Source organism: Ranitomeya variabilis, chromosome 5, assembly GCF_051348905.1.
Source record: "Ranitomeya variabilis isolate aRanVar5 chromosome 5, aRanVar5.hap1, whole genome shotgun sequence".
Taxonomy (NCBI): Eukaryota; Metazoa; Chordata; class Amphibia; order Anura; family Dendrobatidae; genus Ranitomeya; species Ranitomeya variabilis.
Window position 1 is genome coordinate 193,535,416 of NC_135236.1, and position 15,472 is coordinate 193,550,887.

At 48.9% G+C, this 15,472-nt stretch overlaps 1 protein-coding gene across 2 annotated transcripts in view; it reads right to left on the reverse strand.

Annotated features, from left to right (window-relative positions):
• Positions 1-15,472, reverse strand: part of SQOR (sulfide quinone oxidoreductase) — a 153,358-nt gene that overhangs the window by 11,831 nt on the left and 126,055 nt on the right. The window lies entirely within an intron of this gene.

Here is a 15,472-nt window from a genome sequence, read left to right on the forward strand (position 1 = left end):
CACAGGGGCCCCAGGCAGCATATGGGGCCCCAGGCAGAGCACAGTGGCCCCAGGCAGAGCACAGGGGCCCCAGGCAGAACATGGAGCCCCAGGCAGAGCACAGGGGCCCCAGGCAGCATATGGGGCCCCAGGCAGAGCACAAGGGCCCCAGGCAGCATATGGGGCCCCAGGCAGAGCACAGTGGCCCCAGGCAGCATATGGGGCCCCAGGCAGAGCACAGTGGCCCCAGGCAGAGCACAGGGGCCCCAGGCAGAGCACAGTGGTCCCAGGCAGAGCACAGGGGCCCCAGGCAGCTTATGGGGCCCCAGGCAGAGCACAGTGGCCCCAGGCAGAACATGGGGCCCCAGGCAGAGCACAGGGGCCCCAGGCAGAGCACAGGGGCCCCAGGCAGAGCACAGGGGCCCCAGGCAGAGCACAGGGGCCCCAGGCAGAGCACACACCAAATCGGAGGCCGAGGGGCCCCGCCAACCAAATCGGAGGCCGAGGGGCCCCGCCAACCAAATCGGAGGCCGAGGAGCCCCGCCCACCAAATCGGAGGCCGAGGGGCCCGGCCCCGCCCACCAAAGCGGAGGCCGAGGGGCCCCGACCACCACATCGGAGGCCAAGGGGCCCCGCCCACCAAATCGGAGGCCGAATGTCCCCGCCCACCAAATCGGAGGCCGAGGGTCCCCGCCCACCAAATCGGAGGCCGAGGGTCCCCGCCCACCAAATCGGAGGCCGAGGGTCCCCGCCCACCAAATCGGAGGCCGAGGGTCCCCGCCCACCAAATCGGAGGCCGAGGGTCCCCGCCCACCAAATCGGAGGCCGTGGGTCCCCGCCCACCAAATCGGAGGCCGAGGGTCCCCGCCCACCAAATCGGAGGCCGAGGGTCCCCGCCCACCAAATCGGAGGCCGAGGGGCCCCGCCTACCAAATCGGAGGCCGAGGGTCCCCGCCCACCAAATCGGAGGCCGAGGGTCCCCGCCCACCAAATCGGAGGCCGAGGGTCCCCGCCCACCAAATCAAAGGCCGAGGGGCCCCGCCCACCAAATCGGAGGCCGAGGGTCCCCGCCCACCAAATCAAAGGCCAAGGGGCCCCGCCCACCACATCGGAGGCCAAGGGGCCCCGCCCACCACATCGGAGGCCGAGGGGCCCCGCCCACCACATCGGAGGCCGAGGGGCCCCGCCCACCAAATCGGAGGCCGAGGGTCCCCGCCCACCAAATCGGAGGCCGAGGGTCCACACCATCCAAATCGGAGGCCGAGGGGCCCCGCCCACCAAATCGGAGGCCGACGGGCCCCACCCACCAAAGCGGAGGCCGAGGGTCCCCGCCCACCAAATCGGAGGCCGAGGGTCCCCGCCCACCAAATCGGAGGCCGAGGGTCCACACCATCCAAATCGGAGGCAGAGTGGCCCCGCCCACCAAATCGGAGGCCGAGGGTCCACACCATCCAAATCGGAGGCCGAGGGGCCCCGCCCACCAAATCGGAGGCCGACGGGCCCCACCCACCAAAGCGGAGGCCGAGGGTCCCCGCCCACCAAATCGGAGGCCGAGGGTCCCCGCCCACCAAATCGGAGGCCGAGGGTCCCCGCCCACCAAATCGGAGGCCGAGGGTCCCCGCCCACCACATCGGAGGCCGAGGGTCCCCGCCCACCACATCGGAGGCCGAGGGTCCCCGCCCACCACATCGGAGGCCGAGGGTCCCCGCCCACCAAATCGGAGGCCGAGGGTCCCCACCCACCAAATCGGAGGCCGAGGGTCCACACCATCCAAATCGGAGGCCGAGGGGCCCCGCCCACCAAATCGGAGGCCGAGGGTCCCCGCCCACCAAATCGGAGGCCGAGGGTCCCCGCCCACCAAATCGGAGGCCGAGGGTCCCCGCCCACCAAATCGGAGGCCAAGGGTCCCCGCCCACCAAATCGGAGGCCGAGGGTCCCCGCCCACCAAAGCGGAGGCCGAGGGTCCCCGCCCACCAAATCGGAGGCCAAGGGTCCCCGCCCACCAAATCGGAGGCCAAGGGTCCCCGCCCACCAAATCGGAGGCCGAGGGTCCCCGCCCACCAAATCGGAGGTCGAGGGTCCCCGCCCACCAAATCGGAGGCCGAGGGTCCCCGCCCACCAAATCGGAGGCCAGTCCCCGCCCACCAAATCGGAGGCCAAGGGTCCCCCACCCACCAAATCGAAGGACGAGGGGCCCCACCAACCAAATCGGAGGCCGAGGAGCCCCGCCCACCAAAAGTAAGTGCGGCCCCAAAAGTAAGTGCGCCCCCGGGTGCAAAAGTGCGCCCCCGGGTGCAAAAGTAAGTGCGCCCCCGGGTGCAAAAGTAAGTGCGCCCCCGGGTGCAAAAGTAAGTGCGCCTCCGGGTGCAAAAGTAAGTGCGCCCCCGGCCCCGGGTGCAAAAGTAAGCGCGCCCCCCAGTCCCGTGTGTGAAAAGTGCTGCTGTAAAGTGCTGTAAATTTGCCACAACACGCAAAGTTGTTGTCTGATGTCTTTCATCACTCCCCTCATAAGCATGTTCATGGATCCTGTGTAACTGTACCTTAAATAACAAGAATTGTCAAGAGCTGGTGAGTGCAGCCATTTTTTGTTCTTTCTTACTATTATTTATTAATTGTATTATTCTTACATTTGAATAAATAAAGTATATATGGATTCTAGACTCCCGATTCTTTAGAATCGGGCTGCCATCTAGTTATAATATATTTTCTTACAAATATATATATTGACCACTAGGGGGAGCATTTTCCGTTTTAGACCTCAAGCAGCTATAGTGAGACTTACCAGCTTTACTGTTAGCTGGAAAATCTGGGCAGTAACTGCTGACATCACCATTTCCCTCCCCTTTTGGGTGGTCTAATATCCCTGGGGCAGAATGAAGAGCAGCATCACAGGGCAGAGCCATTTTGTGTGTGACTGCCCTGTGATCTGCTATCACCAGCAGTTACTGCATCAGAAGCACAGTTAGTTTATGTGGTGTTTATGTATGGAGCAGCATTGTCTGTGCAGAGCTGTCTGTGACTCATCCCTCAGTAAGATAAGAAGGAGCTCCAGGTCTGCAGTGAATGGCCAGGCATTGTGGAGGGAGGGGAGAGATACATTGTATGGCAGAGAGAGGTGTCAGGTGTCACCTCTCTCTGCAGGCTGGGAATGCAGCTTAATGGAGTAAATGGAGCTCCTGTGATAGAGAGTAAGTGGAGCTGGGCAGAGAGCACTGGGCTATAGTAAAATGGCTGCTAGTCACACCTACAGCAGTGAGTTGTGCAGCCCACAGAGGCGTGCCCAGCTCACTGCTAACACCTCTCCAATGTTATAGATAGGGTCCTCGCCGGTCTATTATCTCCTATGTCCATGGGGTGCTGTAAAATGACACTGTTAGTGCCCTGCTACTGCTGCAAAACCAAGATGTCAGCCCCCAGTTCCTTCTTTAAACACATATAACACACGAAATCTGTTTCACATGCATTTAAAACTTGGTTATAGCAGCATGTTATGCTACATTACAGTGATTTATTAATGATCTACAAACGCGGTACCTTACCTTTAAGTGATAGCAAACAAAAAGCAATGAAGCTGATGACAAGCTAAAACACTTATTACTTACATAACATGACGGATGATTAATTGTTCTGTAAGCAATACACGGGCATTTTTCTAGGACGAGGTTAATTTCTATTGTACTATTAACCGGTTATTCCTGTCTTAATCTACAAGCATTGTCCGGTTATTAATACAAGTAATTTTGCAATTTACGAATTTAGGCTAGTTTCACATTTGCGTTAGAATCCGCAGCGTTTAATCCGCAACCTGAAACGCACGATAAACCGCATGCAAATGCAGCATTTTTTTAGACGCATAAGGCTACTTTCACACTAGCGTCAGGTAAAGTCTGTCGCAATGCGTCGTTTTGGAGAAAAACCGCATCCTGCAAAGTTGCCCGCAGGATGCGTTTTTTCTCCATAGACTTGCATTAGCGACACATTGCGACAGATTGCCACACGTCGCATCCGTCGTGTGACGAATGCGTTGTGTTTTGGCAGACCGTCGGCACAAAAAAGTTCCATGGAACTTTTTTTGTGCGTCGCGTCCGCCATTTTCGACCGCGCATGCGCGGCCGAAACTCCGCCCCCTCCTCCCCGGACTGCAGAATGGGCAGCGGATGCGTTGTAAAACTGCATCCGCTGCCCACGTCTTGCAGAAATTTCACAGGTTGCGTCGGTACGTCGGCCCGACGCATTGCGACGGACCCGTACCGACGCAAGTGTGAAAGTAGCCTAAGGTAACGCATGCTTTTGCATGCGTTTGCATTTTCTATGCGCATGGTGGAAAATTTAACAGGAGACAAATCCATCTGAAGGGGTTAAATCATTTTACACCCAGGAGCTCTGCTAATGCAGCTGTGCTCCTGGCTGTAAAACTTGGTGAATGAATGGAATGCAGGAGAATGTACTGTAGTTACCTCGAGCCGCGGTGATGCGCCCTCTGCTGGATGAACTCGAGCATGGGAAAATATTCTGAAAAATTCCCCCTTCAGATGGATTTACAGTGTGGGACAAGACTAACGACGGAAGGTATGGAATATTGTTGTTTGTTTTTTTAAACTTTATTTCAGGTGACAAGGGTCTTCAGGTGGATTAGGAGTATAATAAAATATTAAAACACCATGTGTCTTTATTTCATTAACCCCTTCACCCCCAAGGGTGGTTTGCACATTAATGACCAGGCCAGTTTTTACAATTCTGACCACTGTCCCTTTATGAGGTTATAACTCTGGAACACTTCAACGGATCTTGGTGATTCTGACACTGTTTTCTCGTGACATATTGTACTTCATGTTAGTGGTAAAATTTATTCGATATAACTTGCGTTTATTTGTGAAAAAAAACGGAAATTTGGCAAAAATTTAGAAAATTTCGCAATTTTCCAAATTTGAATTTTTATGCCCTTAAATCACAGAGATATGTCACGCAAAATACTTATTAAGTAACATTTCCCACATGTCTACTTTACGCCAACACAATTTTGGAACCAACATTTTTTTTTGTTAGGGAGTTATAAGGGTTAAAAGTTGACCAGAAATTTCTCATTTTTACAACACCATTTTTTTTTTTTTAAGGACCACATCTCATTTGAAGTCATTTTGAGGGGTCTATATGATAGAAAATACCCAAGTGTGACACCAATCTAAAAACTGCACCCCTCAAGGTGCTCAAAACCACATTCAAGAAATTTATTAACCCTTCAGGTGTTTCACAGGAATTTTTGGAATGTTTAAATAAAAATGAACATTTAACTTTTTTTCACACAAAATTTATTTCAGCTCCAATTTGTTTTATTTTACCAAGGGTAACAGGACAAATTGTACAACAACTTTTGGGGACCATTTTCTCCTGAGTACGCTGATACCCCATATGTGGGGGTAAACCACTGTTTGGGCGCATGGCAGAGCGCCATTTTACTTTTCAATACAAAATTGACTGGAATGGAGATGGGACACCATGTTGCGTTTGGAGAGCCCCTGATGTGCCTAAACATTGAAACCCCCCACAAGTGACACCATTTTGGAAAGTAGACCCCTTAAGGAACTTATCTAGATGTGTGGTGAGCACTTTGACCCAACAAGTGCTTCACAGAAGTTTATAATGCAGAGCCGTAAAAATAAAAAAATCATTTTTTCACAAAAATGATCTTTTTGCCCCCAATTTTTTATTTTCCCAAGAGTAAGAGAAGAAATTGGACCCTAAAAGTTGTTGGCAATTTGTCCTGAATACGCTGATACCCCATATGTGGGGGTAAACGACTGTTTGGGCGCATGACAGAGCTCGGAAGGGAAGGAGCGCCGTTTGACTTTTCAATGCAAAATTGACTGGAATTGAGATGGGACACCATGTCGCGTTTGGAGAGCCCCTGATGTGCCTAAACATTAAAAAACCCCACAAGTGACACCATTTTGGAAAGTAGACCCCCTAAGGAACTAATCTAGATGTGTTTTGAGAGCTTTGAACCCCCAAATGTTTCACTACAGTTTATAACGCAGAGCCGTAAAAATAAAAACTTTTTTTTTTTTTTTTCACAAAAATGATTCTTTAGCCCCCAGTTTTGTATTTTCACAAGGGTAACAGGATAAACTGGACCCTAGAAGTTGTTGTCCAATTTGTCCTGAGTACGCCGATACCCCATATGTGGGGGGGAACCACTGTTTGGGCGCATGGCAGAGCTCGGAAGGGAAGGAGCGCCATTTGGAATGCAGACTTGGATGGATTGGTCTGCAGGCGTCACGTTGCATTTGCAGAGTCCCTGATGTACCCAAACAGTACAAAACCCCCACAAGTGACCCCATATTGGAAACTAGACCTCCCAAGGAACTTATCTAGATGTGTTGTGAGAACTTTGAACCCCCAAGTGTTTCACTACAGTTTACAACGCAGAGCCGTGAAAATAAAAAAATCTTTTTTTTTCCCACAAAAATGATTTTTAGTCCCCAAAATTTTTATTTTCCCAAGGATAACAAGAGATCTTCGAACCCAAAAGTTGTTGTCCAATTTGTCCCGAGTACGCTCATACCCCGTATGTCAGGGTAAACCCCTGTTTGGGCGCACAGGAGAGCTCGGAAGGGAAGGAGCACTGTTTTACTTTTTCAACGCAGAATTGGCTGGAATTGAGATCGGACGCCATGTCGCGTTTGGAGAGCCCCTGATGTGCCTAAACAGTGGAAACTCCCCAATTCTACCTGAAACCCTAATCCAAACACACCCCTAACCCTAATCCCAACGATAACCCAACCACACCCCTAACCCTGACACACCCCTTAACTCTAATCCCACCCTAATCCCAACCGTAAATGTAATCCAAACCCTAACCCTAACTTTAGCCCCAACCCTATCCCTAACTTTAGCCCCAACCCTAACTTTAGCTCCAACCCTAGCCCTAACCCTAGCCCTAACCCTAGCTCTAACCCTAGCCCTAATGGGAAAATGGAAATAAATACATTTTTTTAATTTTTTTATTTTTTGCTAACTAAGGGGGTGATGAAAGGGGGTTTGATTTACTTTTATAGCGGGTTTTTTAGCGGATTTTTATGATTGGCAGCCATCACACACTGAAAGACGCTTTTTATTGCAAAAAATATTTTTTGCGTTACCACATTTTGAGAGCTATAATTTTCCCATATTTTGGTCCACAGAGTCATGTGAGGTCTTGTTGTTTGCTGGACGAGTTGACGCTTTTATTGGTAACATTTTCGGACACGTGACAGTTTTTGATCACTTTTTATTCCGATTTTTGTGAGGCAGAATGACCAAAAACCAGCTATTCATGAATTTCTTCTGGGGGAGGCGTTTATACCGTTCCACGTTTGGTAAAATTGATAAAGCAGTTTTATTCTTCGGGTCAGTAAGATTACAGCGATTCCTCATTTATATCATTGTTTTATCTTTTGGCGCTTTTATACAATAAAAGCTATTTTATAGAAAAAATAATTATTTTGGCATCACTTTATTCTGAGGACTATAACTTTTATTTTTTGCTTATGATTCTGTATGGCGGCTCGTTTTTTTGCGGGACAAGATGTCGTTTTCAGCGGTACCATGGTTATTTATATCCGTCTTTTTGATCGCGTGTTATTCCACTTTTTGTTTGGCGGTATGATAATAAAGCGTTGTTTTTTGGCTTCTTTTTATTTTATTTTTCCTTACGGTGTTCACTGAAAGGGTTAACTAGTGGGACAGTTTTATAGGTTGGGTCGTTACGGACACGGCGATACTAAATATGTGTACTTTTATTGTTTTTTTTTTTGTTTTTTTTAGATAAAGAAATGTATTTATGGGAATAATATATATATTTTTTTCTTCATTTAGGAATTTTTTTTTTAATTTTTTTTATTTTTTTTTTACACATGTGGAAATTTTTTTTTTTTTTTTTTTTTTTTTTAACTTTTTTACTTTGTCCCGGGGGGGACATCACAGATCGCCGATCTGACAGTTTGCACAGCACTCTGCCAGATCGGCGATCTTACTTTCATCGGAGCAGGCTGCTCTGCAGCCTGCTCCGGACCCAGAAGTGCTCCCTGCAGGACCCGGATGCAGCCACGCAGCCATTTTGGATCCGGGGACTGCAGGGAGGAGACGCTCGGTTCAAGGTGAGTACATCACCTTGTACCGATCGTCTCAGGGAAGCACGCAGGGAGCCCCCTCGTTGCGCGATGCTTCCCTGTACCGCCGGTAGACCGCGATCATGTTTGGTGACCGCTCCTGGCACATAGTGCCGGATGTCAGCTGCGATAGGCAGCTGACACCCGGCCGCGATCAGCCGCGCTCCCCCCAGGAAGCGCGGCCGATCGCATATGACGTACTATCCCGTCGGTGGTCATACGGGCCCACCCCACCTCGACGGGATAGTACGTCAGATGTCAGAAAGGGGTTAAAATACTTTTTAATAATGTGTGTGTTTTATTAACCATTTCATACTATTGGATTAATAATGGATAGGTGTCATAATTGACGCCTCTCCATTATTAACCTGGCTTAACGTCACCTTACAATAGCAAGGTGACATTAACCCTTCATTACCCCATATCCCTCAGCTACACGGGAGTGGGAAGAGAGAGGCTGTGCCAGAATAGGCGCATCTTCCAGATGTGCCTTTTCTGGGGTGGCTGGGGCAGATGTTTTTAGCCAGGGGGGCCAATAACCATGGTCCCTCTCTAGGCTATTAATATCTGCCCTCAGTCACTGGCTTTCCCACTGCTGGCGGAGAAAATTGTGCGGGAGCCCACGCCAATTTTTTTCTGGGATTTAACCCTTTAATTTAATAGCCAGAACCACCAAATTTTACACAAAGACACTTCTTACATTAGTAAAGAGGAATATGTAATAAAAGAAGGGATATGAGATGGTTTACTGTATGTAAACCATGCCTCATATCCTGTCGGGTTTGTGAAGGAGATAGAATAAAAGCTGGTAATTCAATTGCCGGCTTTTCCTATCTAGTGCGGAATTAAATAAATATATATATATATCTATCCCACTGACATAGTGATATATACATATACACTCACTGGCCACTTTATTAGGTACACCTGTCCAACTTCTTGTTAACACTTAATTTCTAATCAGCCAATCACATGGCGGCAACTCAGTGCATTTAGGCATGTAGACATGGTCAAGACAATCTTCTGCAGTTCAAACCGAGCATCAGTATGGGGAAGAAAGGTGATTTGAGTGCCTTTGAACGTGGCATGGTTGTTGGTGCCAGAAGGGCTGGTCTGAGTATTTCAGAAACTGCTGATCTACTGGGATTTTCACGCACAACCATCTCTAGGGTTTACAGAGAATGGTCCGAAAAAGAAAAAAAAATCCAGTGAGCGGCAGTTCTGTGGGCGGAAATGCCTTGTTGATGCCAGAGGTCAGAGGAGAACGGGCAGACTGGTTCGAGCTGATAGAAAGGCAACAGTGACTCAAATCGCCACCCGTTACAACCAAGGTAGGCCTAAGAGCATCTCTGAACGCACAGTGCGTCGAACTTTGAGGCAGATGGGCTACAGCAGCAGAAGACCACACCGGGTACCACTCCTTTCAGCTAAGAACAGGAAACTGAGGCTACAATTTGTACAAGCTCATCGAAATTGGACAGTAGAAGATTGGAAAAACGTTGCTTGGTCTGATGAGTCTCGATTTCTGCTGCGACATTCGGATGGTAGGGTCAGAATTTGGCGTAAACAACATGAAAGCATGGATCCATCCTGCCTTGTATGGAGCATCTTTGGGATGTGCAGCCGACAAATCTGCGGCAACTGTGTGATGCCATCATGTCAATATGGACCAAAATCTCTGAGGAATGCTTCCAGCACCTTGTTGAATCTATGCCACGAAGAATTGAGGCAGTTCTGAAGGCATAAGGGGTCCAACCCATTACTAGCATGGTGTACCTAATAAAGTGGCCGGTGAGTGTACACACACACACATTCTATGTGTACACATTTATTCTACCTATTCTATTCGGTCAGTGTTTACTGTACACTGCACTGAATTACCGGCTTTTCTATAGAACACCGCTGCGTATTTCTCGGAAGTCACACGCATGGTCCGTGTGTAATCCGTAATTTTCTCGCCCCCATAGACTTTCATTGGCGTTTTTTTGCGCAATACGCTGACAAATGCAGCATGCTGCGATTTTCTACGCCCGTAACATACCGTATATGTATATGCTTCGCACTGATGAGGGCCAACAGCCCGAAACACCGTGTCTGCGAATTGAGATACTGATTTGGCTTTTATCCTAAGTCATATTGCACGACTCGTTAAAGGGTTGATTGTGACTTGTAGGATCGCTACTTCCAACAGGTGGCGCTATAGAGTTAAGTCCTCTTTTTCTTAGAAGAGGCAATTTGCATATTTAAAAATGGAGACAGTTGATGAGGTTGTCAAAGCCTGTGTGGTTCTCCACAATTACATAATGGCTAAGGAGGGACACAACATTGAACTGGATGAACCAGTTGCAAACCCATGGCCAGATTACCAGCATCACCCGCTGAGGTCAACTGTTGAAACTGCCCACATGCGGAACCAATTTGCTGCCTATTTTGTTTCTGACATTGGACATGTGCCATGGCAAGATAATATTGTGTAAAATGTGCTGTTGGGTTTGGCTCTGTACCAGTTAGGTTTTAAATGTTACTAATATTTTTTGTTAATTAACAACGTGTTTTGATACCTGTACCCAGTCTCCTATGTCTTTCCTCAAAAAACCACTTATGTTGTTAGTGGTAAGGTAGTTGACATCATTACATCCTGAATCTCTTCTGCAGTATCTATTGCACGAAGACTGAAGAGACAATGGAGGTATAATACAAAGCAGATCTATACTCACCAGTTCATGTGTGAGAAATAATGACTTCATGAGCACAAAACCCAGCCTCATGATTTCAGTATTTCTGACACCTGTCCAGGTGAGTATAGATATGCCTTGTATGACCTCCATCGTCTCTTCAGTGTGTGTGAAATAGATTACGTAGACTGAAGAGAAATATGGAGGTTATACAAGGCAGTTCTCTACTCACCAGGTCAGGTGTCAAAACTAATGAGTTCAAGACGCACAGTTTTGTGCATCATGAACTCACTATTTATGACACATGACCTGTTGAGTATAGTTCTGCTTTGTATTACCGCCATTGTCTCTTCAGTCTGCGTCACATAGATTAAGCAGACTGAAGAGATTATGGAGAAAATACAAGTAATATTAGTTTTTGACAACTCATAGCTCCATACCAAAACACACAAAGCTGCAGTGTTCTACTTAACTCCTGGAGCTATGAGGTGGCAAAAAAACTAAGTGTACGGCGCAGTGTGTTTATTCGGTGCACGGTGTGTGTTGCCAGCAGCGAAATACACAAATAACCAAACAGTATTGGGGGCAAAAAACTATTAACATTTATTTTTAAACTAGTGGGGTCAGGGAGTTCAGGGATGGTGCCAGAGGCATGGGAAGGCAGAGACACACTCGAAGGGAGAGACAAACCTGACATCACAGACACATTGGGAGGTGAGGAGGGAGGGATAGCAATAGTCCGCTGCTTTTTCCCTTTCCCTTTTTGGGATTGGCGCTGCGGTCTGGGGAGCCTCGGTGGGCTCATTTCTTGCGGCCTCGTCATGGTTGTCGACCTGTCATGGTCCGTGTGCTGCTGCATGGTGGTGGTGGGGAAGGCCATGCCAGGGTCTGGCTGCTGCATGGTGGTGGTGGGGAAGGCCATGCCAGGGTCCGGCTGCTGCTGCATGATGGTGATGGGGAAGGCCATGCCAGGGTCCGGCTGCTGCTGCATGCTGGTGGTGAAATGCATGCCAGGGTCCGGGTGCTGCTGCAGCTGGGACCTGGTGATGGTGGCTGACCTGTCCTGATCCGGGTGCTGCTGCTGCAAGGTGGAGGATGTCCAAGCAAGAGCAGCAGATGGCATGGTGGTGGGCTGTCCGACAGCACTCGGCATGGTGGTGGCGCTGTAGAGGTGTCCGGCAGTGCTTGGAATTCTGGTGGCCGTGCAGTGGTATGCAGCAGAGCTCTGCATTGAGGTCAAGTGTGACAGTGTTGGCACAGGTGGAAATGCCACCACTGGCTGCTGAAAATACAGAGTCTGCTGCATAGCCTGCACATAAGCAGCATTGCAGGCCTGCATGAAACTAAAGGCTGAGTCACACATAACGATTTCGTTAACGATATCGTTGCAAGGTCACGCTTTTGGTGACGTAGCAACGATCCCGCTAACGATCTCGTTATGTGTGACAGCGACCAACGATCAGGCCCCTGCTGGGAGATCGTTGGTCGATGGGAATGATCAGGACCTTTTTTTGGTCGCTGATCACCCGCTGTCATCGCTGGATCGGTGTGTGTGACGCCGATCCAGCGATGTGTTCACTTGTAACCAGGGTAAATATCGGGTTACTAAGCGCAGGGCCGCACTTAGTAACCCGATATTTACCCTGGTTACCATTGTAAAAGTTAAAAAAAAACAAAAAACAGTACATACTCACATTCTGATGTCTGTCACGTCCCCCGGCGTCCACAGGGTTAAAACTGCTTTCGGCAAGAGCGCTGCTAATATGCATGCGCTGCTGCCGAGAGCTTCCCTGTACTGAATGTGTCAGCGCCGGCCATAAAGCAGAGCACAGCGGTGACGTCACCGCTGTTACTGCCGGCGCTGACACATTCAGTGCAGGGAAGCTCTCGGCAGCAGCACGTGCATATTAGCAGCGCTCTTGCCGAAAGCAGTTTTAACCCTGTGGACGCCGGCGGGGGATGTGACAGACATCAGAATGTGAGTATGTAGTGTTTTTTTTTTTTTACTTTTACAATGGTAACCAGGGTAAATATCGGGTTACTAAGCGCGGCCCTGCACTTAGTAACCCGATGTTTACCCTGGTTACCCGGGTGCTGCAGGGGGACTTCGGCATCGTTGAAGACAGTTTCAAGGATGCCGAAGTCGTTCCCCTGATCGTTGGTCGCTGGAGAGAGCTGTCTGTGTGACAGCTCCCCAGCGACCACACAACGACTTACCAACGATCACGGCCAGGTCGTATCGCTGGTCGTGATCGTTGGTAAGTCGTTCAGTGTAACGGTACCTTAAGCTGGAGATCAGGAGTAAGGTGTTCCGACATGCCCTGTTCAATTTGATTGAAAAAATGTTGTGCTGGCCTCTGGAGGTCGGGTTTCACTTGGTCAAGGCTTCTGGTGACATCCTGGATAAGTGTGTTCATATGGTTTAAGCCACGATCCAGTCTGTCTCCCGTCGCATTGAGTCCATCATGAAAGATCGAGCTCAAGTGCAAAAACTCGGGCATGAGTGACCTGTCCGAGGCCCTCTGCCGCTGCCGGGAAGAGCCCCAAAAAAAAAAAGAGGCAGAGAACTCAGGGGAACACCTGATGGACCAGCTTCCTGGTCTCCAGTCTGTGTTGCAGGTCCACTTGCTGCTGTGCTGCTGGATGGCTGGGATGGGTCCGTGGCTGCTTGATGAAGGACCGCTCCAGAACCAGGGTCAAGAGAGCTGCTCCAGGTGCTGTGAACAAAAAAAACCAAAAAAACATTAGTACAAAACATTTATAATAGTAAAAGCGCCAACTCCTGTGGAATTGAAAAATACAGATTAGGCAATACAACACAATCCAATGCAACATAAAAATACTTATGTTCTCTGGGCAAGGACCAGTCTCAAAAATGCCAGAATGCGGTGGTATTTATATTTTCTGATCCTTGCTCCGAAACCACTGGGAACCCAGCTCTCTTGACGATGGTCCTTGTTGAAGCGATCCTTCATCGAACGCCAACGTGTTCTGACTTTGAGCACTGTTGAAAAATAAAAATAATGGTTAGACAATGCACTTTTGGCCGGGATCACACAACTGTGTGTGATGAGAGAAACTCTCAGGAGTTTCTCTCATCACACACAGTTGTGTGATCCCGGCCAAGGTCACTGCTGCATCACACCGCATTGCAATACTTATGAAATGCCTGGCGGACCCGAGCCGGGGCATTGTCCCAGCCATCCCATTCCATAGCCGCCGGATCGTCACGTTGTCCGAGTGCTGAGGAACCCGGGTGTCCCACAACGGCGGCCCTGCGACTCCGGACATGCGGCGCGTCTTTTAATATCGCAGCATGGTTCGTGTACCTTGCGGCGACGCTGCGCCGCAGCAAGGTATAACACAGGGCCCTATGTGTGGGGTGCGATGATCCCGGATGTGTGCAGTGAACACATCCGGCATCATCGCGTCACAGAAGGGGGCGGAGCTTAGCACCGAGCGGGTTTGCCGCTCCGACCAAACCGCCGGGCATCCTGAAGGTGGACACATACCCTTACATACCGCCTTGCCACACGACCGTGTCCACGCTGCTCCTGCTCGGCCTTTCCCCCTTCAGTTGAAGAACTGTTCTGAAAAAGAAAAAAAAATAAAAATTTGTCACGTGTAGATGGGACAGAGAATACTTACCAATCTGAAGAGGTGAGTACTCACTTCACTGTAATTTCCACCTTGTTCAGGCCCAAGACGCTCCTCAGAAGAAGACGATGACATTCTGATGCATCCAGCAAGAAAAAAAAGAGACAAATTATTAGGACATATAGAGAGAAAAAAAGAAAATAAAGACATTGGCTTTGATACTCACATTGTCCAAAGTGCAGATTCCTCCCAGGTTCTTTCCAGGGTCTGATCTGCTTCCCAGTCTGCAAAGTTGTGGACTGCCAATGCCCACTCCCTCCTTTTATCAGTTTGTATGTGGCTAATCAGTGTCTAGATAGGTTTTTCTGTGGTAAAACGCATGCATTAACAAACGCAGGCACCTGCGTCCCTAATGTTAAAGATAGGAATACACGACGCATGCGGAAAATAGCAGCATAAACGCTGCGGACACAACCGCAAATGTAAAACCAGCCTTACTGCTTATAATAATTCTCAGCGGTTCTGTATGTGGAGAGCAGAGCGAGTTGCTGCCAGACCCTCTGACTGTGGCTTATTTCCAGGGAGAACCGAAAAACTGGACCAGCAGAACTGTTGGTGTAAGTGCAATGGGTAGACGCACATTCACACTGTGGCCATTAAAAAAAACCTAAAATAATTATCTTCGGTTTTATTTCCAAGATGATCACAAGTATCAGGCATGTTGAGATAGAAGTGCCTGACATCATCAGCCAGAAGGCGTCTGATAAACAGAAGATGGTCAGTTGATGATGCCAAAATAGGCAGGATCAGTCCATTCTATTCTAATGTGTTTTGCGGAATTAGAATGAACACATTACTTTTTTTCTCGTATATAAACTGTTTATGGAGCAAGAGCAGTATGATAGTAAAGTAAAGATCAGTAACTGCCGAACATTTACTAAGTAAAATGAGCCTCCTCCGTGTAAAGGGGAGACTAGAGTTCTGCATCAAGTGGCACAGAAAATGGAACATTTGAGCAGTAGAAAAGATATGCTTGGAAAGGTCCCTAAATGTTACCGTAATTGCTCGATTATA